General features: G+C 44.0%; 1 non-coding gene across 1 annotated transcript; it reads right to left on the reverse strand.

Moving 5' to 3' along the window:
* Nucleotides 1–5,749: 5,749 nt before the first annotated feature.
* On the reverse strand, nucleotides 5,750–5,833 carry trnal-uaa (transfer RNA leucine (anticodon UAA)). The gene has a single exon. It is a non-coding gene; the product is annotated as a tRNA-Leu (tRNA).
* Between the last annotated feature and the right edge of the window lie 1,124 nt (nucleotides 5,834–6,957).

A 6,957-nucleotide genomic window follows, 5' to 3' on the forward strand; every position in this document is an offset into this window, starting at 1 on the left:
GTTATATGATAAAGATCGGTAGTAAAGGGATTGGGAACAATATGGAATATGGGGACTCCTATGCCAGGCGGTGGAAGGAGCATGGGTCACCTTTAAATAGGACTGTGGACTAACTACAATTAACCCTATCATGATACCCGGACCGGAGCACAAGGCGCATAGACAATACTCGATAAAACCAGCAGCCAAAGAGGCCGTATTCAGGATAATAACCGAGTTACTGAAACAGGGAGTGTTAAAAGAAACCACAGCAACCATAAATTCACCAATTTGGCCTGTAGGTAAACCAGACAGATCAGAACTAGTGACTCTCACGGAAGCATTGAAATTGGCAAAAGGAAAACGAGTAAATATATACACAGACAGTAGATATGCGTTTGGGGTAGTGAATGATTATATGATAGCGTGGAACATGAGAGGATATGTAACCTCCGGAGTAGGAGAAATACAGCATTAGGAAGTAGTGAGAGACCTAGTAGAAGCGGTAAAAGGAGCAGAAGAGGTAGCAGTGAATAAAATAAAGGCACACCGCAAGGTAGTGAGCGAGCAACAAAAACGAAATATGCTAGCTGATCAGGCAGCAAGAACAACAGCGGACACAGAGATCCCTACACCAATAGCTACAGGTAGAATAACAGCAGAGGAAGTGAACATTAAAAGAATCCAAGAGGAGACCGAAATGGAGGAGCAGGAGCAGTAGATAAAGAAAGGCGCAGCCAAAGGTAGAGATGGAATATGGAAAAAGGATCACAGGGGAACTTGTTGAAAATGTACCATGAGCCAGACCATGGGGGGCGGAATGGCATGATGGGTAGGCTAAGTACAGATTGGTGGTGGAGTGGAGTGGGAAAAGATGTGGCAAGATACTGCAGACGCTGCAGCATCTGTGGACAACACAACCCAGGTAGGCCCATAAAGGTTAGAATAGCCCACCAGCCACGACACAAAGGCCCCTGGGAAAACCTCCAATTAAACTTTACTGGAACCGTACCTAACAGTAGAGGGAAGAAATACTGTTTAGTGATCATAGACCAGTTTACAAGGTGGGTGGAAGCATTCCCTACTTTAGTGCTCAGACTGTGGCCCGAATATTTGCATACGACGTGATACTGAGATGGGGGTCCCGTTGCAAATAGGTTCAGATCAAGGTACCCACTTTACGGGAAAGGTAATGAAAGAAACTTGTAAGTTACTGGGAGTAAGACAGAAGTTCCATATCCCCTACCATCAGCAAAGCTCAGGCATGGTAGAGCGAATGGACAGAACCCTGAAAACAGCCTTAAGCAAGGCCATAGCCGAAACTGGACAGGGGTGGGTGGATGTCCTTCCATGTATCCTGATGAGGTTGCGAGCTAACTCAAACAGGATCACCGGACTGACACCATATGAACTCATGAGTGGCCAAGCAATGTGTCTGCCGGAAGTATTAGCATCTGGTAGCGAGGGACAAGGACCATTAAACGATAAAATTATGAAATAAGTACAAACATTGGATAATCAATTGAAAGAGCTCTAACAAGAAGTTAAAGAACAACAAGACATCAGAGATAAAAATAGACAAAAGTAGGGGTCCTCGGAGCCCCTACCCAAGGTGGGCGAGCAGGTAGTTATTAAAATATTGCCAGAGAGATCGGGATTCACACCTAGATGGACCAGAACATTTGAGGATATCATGATCAGCGATATGCGCGCATGTATACATATGAGGGGAAAGGATAGATGGAAACATTGGACACAACTAAACCGGTACAACAATAACCCATCTGATCTTAAGTCCCACAGAAACAATGGAATAAACACTGGAGATGAGCTACCTCTGGTGACAGCCAGACCTCTGTTTAAATTACAGATAAACATGGATCCCGTAAGATGGATTGTCATAACTACCCTGATGACAGCATTTATAAGTACAAATAACGGGCTGGAAGAAATGGACTGCAGGTTAAGATCCCCTAATGGCGACTTCATGGAGGCTTCATCATATCACACAGTTAGGAGTGTGAAAAACAAGGAAAATGATGTTACAGGTGTAACGGTACCTGAGTGAACTTGGATCAACAACCATGCGGACCCTGTAGAATGAAAAAATGCCAGCAATATGGTAGAATGTAATAGACACTGGCAGGTGTTGGCTCAAGTAGGGGGAGGATATGTCCTGAGCTGCACGGAAAATGATATAAGATGGACTATTGTACACGGCATTACAACACCTCAACCAACAACAACAAGGACCACACCACAAGGGTTAACCCGAGAAACAACAACACCCCCAATCACAACAATACCTGAAGAATGGAGGTGTCCGAAATGGACGCCTGGGCCTGAAAATGGACTGGTGATATTTACTGAGGGAGAACAATTGTATGATAGCGTGAGACACGAAATTGTACCGGTACTAATGAACTTAACCATGTTACAATGGCCAGGATATTCTGAAAGGTTTACTAGAACTAGAAAATTCTATGCATATATGGTAAAGAATGTAATTAACCAAGCTGCTGATGTGACAGGGGCTACTGACGTTAGGGGACATGCTGCATTTCACCAAAGGATTAAGAGGAGCTTAGTAACCGACATACCCATGGGAATAAACACGGGGACATCATTCATTAATGCCCTAGATATACAAGGTGTCCAAAGTAGTGTGGAACGACTACAAAGGGTGATACAACAGATTTTAGAGAAGGAAACTGGTTTGGTTCGACAAGGATCAGAGTTGGGAGGACATACGATAAGGAAGTTACTCAAGGGAATCAAGGTTATAGAGGACCATGCTAGCATTATCAACAAACCAAACCATAGAGATGAGGAACAGGCAAAGGACAGGGTAGGAAGAGGCTTGTGTTAAGCCTATGGCCAATGGATCACCGGACAGTTAAACACAATCTGGCACAGATACAGCGAGGTGAGGTACCAGACTGGATTAACAGCACACAGCTCTGTGGCCTGAGCCTGAATCCAGGCCCTCTGACTGCTTGTACCCTCAAAGGGATGACCAGAGTATATCCAGTGATACAAAAATGTAAAGCTGAAGTGACAGCAATGATAGGCATGGTACTCCTGATGCCAGTGGTGGGACTAGACATGGCTCCATACCCACAGTACCAGGTAACAAACATAGGCATAGTGAGGGGTGAGACATACCTCCAATACTATTCAATTGATACCTATGCCATCAGGAAGAATGATACTATGAGAGGAGTCTCCCTAAACGGATGCCACAGGAAAGGCACGCTTACGATGTGCCCACATCCAGTAGGAGAAGGCCCTATGGATGAGTGCGCCTACAACAAGACAGAGAGTGTGTGTTGGACTTATCACATGTTGATCACCATCACACGCGCTCGGGATATAAAGGCAAAGGGGAGTATTGTACAGCCACCACAGAGGCTGAGTGCCAATATAGTAACCTTGTATGTGCAATCACAATGCCTAACTTCTGCTTTACGCCAAAGATCCCTGTCACAATTGGGCACACCAGATTGGTGTATGTACATTCAAGCGAGGAGATAAAGCTAAATGTGCCAGATAGTCTAAAGAAAGAGTTAGTCAATTATGAAGTACCAGTAGGGACCGCAATACCCCACCTGCAAGAGGATCTGCAAGAATTGAAAGAGGATTTAAGTAAGATGGTGAAACAATACATAGTGCTGCAAAGGGACCTTGGGGAATTAGAAAGGGTCATAGAGATAGAGCTACAGGAGGTCCCGTGGTATGAGAAGCTGTGGGATTGGGGAATGAATGTCAACATACACCCATGGATCCGCATCATTTCCCATATATATTAGTGATAGCACAGTTAGTCATGGCTATATGATGGGGAATAGCAGCATGCACCGCTTGTAACAAGAAACGGACCAACAAAGAGCTAAAGCAAAGCGGAAAGAGCTGGAAAAAACAAGTTTGCTCTGGACATGATGGGTATGCAGGGCCTCCCGAACCAGCGCCTGATCACCACATGGGGCAGGAGGCACAGCAATACTTATACATGCAGTTTAACTTGGGCAGTGGCCAAGTACCAAAAGGGGGGATTGCAGTGGGGAATGAGTTAAACTGACATCGCTGGCAGCTTCACTGAATGGTGTAATAAACAGAATAATCTAATAGGTCTTTGCAGTAGTAAGCTTTTTCTAAATTGCTGAACTGGCAGTTGAGATAACCTAAGCAATAGTTGAAGAACTGCTTACTGTGTCACTAAGAGACAATTGCAAATAGTCGGAGGTGGAAGCCATAAGAGGCCTAGAGGATGTAAGCTCTGTTCTGGCAGGAAAGTAAAATAATGAGTTGGAAGTAAAGAGGCCTAGAGAGGCAGGAAAGGAGGACAATGAGTCTGAAGTACAATGTTGATGAGACCCCATCTGGCATAAACAAAGGTCATAGGTGCAACAACAGCTTGGAGGATAATGGACATGTACTTTTCCGATAATAAAGGCGGTACTTTAATATAACGCAGTATAGGCAACCAATCAGTGAATATGTATATGGGCCAAGGACCAATCAGGTGGTAGCAATGAGTTTTGAATGAGCTGGACATATATGTTGTAATGTATAAAAATGTAGGGCTTGCTGTACCAATTTGGAGACGTCTGGCTAAGACAGAGCAGATTGTCTCCCCACTGGTGTAATAAAGACAACTTGATTATCGATCCGCAAACCTTGTGTCAAGTGTTGGTTTAAAATACTCCACAACACTTCTATAGTTATTAATGACTTAGAAAATTCCTATATCCACGTTTGCCGATGATGCAAAGGCTGGTGGTATGGTAAGTCGTGTAGATAGCAGCATATAATTACAAAGATATATTGATAGATTAAGTGAATGGGCGAAACAGTGGCTGATGGATTTCAACGCAGGTAAGTATATCGTCATTCATTTTAGACCTAAAAAGTAGATCCGAGTATTAATTACATGGTGCACAGCTCGGAACAGTGGAGTTCCAAAGGGGTTTCGGGTCCATGTACACAGACCACTGAAATGTAGCAGTAAGGTACAAAAATAATCAAAATTAGAATATAAAGGAGAGGAAGTTATTCTACAGCTATACAGAGACCTGGTTAGACCATATCTGGAGTTCTGTGTACAGTTCTGGGCACCGCCCATTAGAAAGGATAGATTGACCTTAGAGGAAGTGCAGTGCACATTCGCCAGAACGTTACCAGCGCTCCAATGGTTAAAATATGAGGAGAGATTACATAAACTGGGCTTGTACTTCCTGGAATATAGAAGGTAGGGGGGATTTGATTGAGGTTTTTAAGATTTTGAAACGAATTGATAAGTTAGATAGAGAGAAAGCTTTTTTCGCCGTTGGTGGGGGAGCCGAGGACAAGGGGACATAATCGTAAAATCAGAGGCAGGCCATTCGGGAAAGAAGTTAGGAAACATTTCTTCACACGAAGGTTTGTAGCAGTGTGGAACTCTCTCCCACAAAATAGCAGCATATTCCAGCTCAGCTAATAATGTAAATCTGAGATCGGTAGGTTTTTGCTAGACACGGGTTAAAATGATCTGGAGCCAAAGCAGCTGGATGGAGTTAAGACACAGCTCAGACAGGAATTCACTGAATGGCGAACAGGCTCGAGGGGCTGAATGGCCTCCTCCGGTTCGATGTTCAGAACACCAATTGTAAATGAAGAAACGCTGTCTTGAAGGGTGAATTATAAATATGGCACTATCCTTTGCAGAGATCATCAGCGTTTTCATACCAAAAATAGCTTTAGCTTTGACTTTCAACCTCGTTGCCTGAGCATTTACCAGGAGTGGGTGTTCGAACCCACGCAGACACACGTCCATTGGATCTTAAGTCCAACGCCTTAACCACTCGGCCACCCTGGTGATAAAAATCCAGCCGTGCAGTGCTTGAAAATTCGACAAATCCCTTGCTGACTAAGTTTAGTTTTCAGCGCAGGGTAAACTACGCGTCAGCATAATCTGAAAATGTGAGAGGATAAAGACATTTTCTAAAACTACAGACTGTGAAAAGCTGAACTGCAAAAGCACAGCAGCTGGACAAGTAATGCATTGAGCTGACCGGTCGTAACTAGACAAGAAACCCCTCGGCTTTCAGCCCACAGAACATGTAACCTACCCATCAACACTGAAAACCTTTGAAGGAAGAATGTTAAAATGCAGGTCAAACACCCAGGATCAGCAAGCTCTAAACTGAGCCAGCGCTTAAAGGGTTATATTATAAGATGCAGAGTAAAATGTTGTGGGGGAGCGATGGGGAGAGTGACCGAGAAAGTAATAGTTGGACAGATAAACAGAGATCCAATTAGAAAAGCTTACAGAAAGTGACTGACACTGAGTGAGACATACAGAGAGACTGACAGATGGTAAGAACGACAGAAACAGAGAGAAATAGAGCGAATCATAGAGCGAGAAAAAGAGAAACATCACATTAAAGGTGAGAAAGTCGCTGCCTGCTCAGACGGGAATTAAAGCCGGGACCTGAGGTTTACCGGTGAAAACACAAGCTCACTGAGGGAGAGCATTGTCGCATCATAGAACCATAGAATGACGCACTTTCCCCACAGCCCTGCACATTGTTCGTCATCAGGTATTTATCCAATTCCCTTCTGAAAGTGACTATTGGATCAGCGATCGGATCTGCTTCCACCAACAGTTCAGACAGTGAATTCCAGATCATAACTACCCTCTGAGTAATAAAACAATCTCATCGTCTGAGTAATAAAACAATCTCATCTCACCTCGCGCTCTTTTGCCAATGTAATTAATAATTTAAAGCTCAGGTCGATAGTTTTCTGTCAGACAAGATAGGGATTGATTTGGAGTCAAAGCAGGTGGGTGAAGTTAAGATCCAGGTCAGACATGATCTCACTGAATGCCGGAACAGGCTCGAAGGGTTAAATGGCCTACTCCTGTTTCTATTTGCTGTCAATCGGCGGAGCGCCTGCTGTAAATGTAGGAACGCTGCCTGGAAATGTGAGATATAAATA

The sequence above is a fragment of the Somniosus microcephalus genome, unplaced genomic scaffold (assembly GCF_052327205.1).
Source record: "Somniosus microcephalus isolate GS21.2 unplaced genomic scaffold, FLI_Smic_1.0 unresolved_chr1, whole genome shotgun sequence".
NCBI lineage: Eukaryota > Metazoa > Chordata > Chondrichthyes > Squaliformes > Somniosidae > Somniosus > Somniosus microcephalus.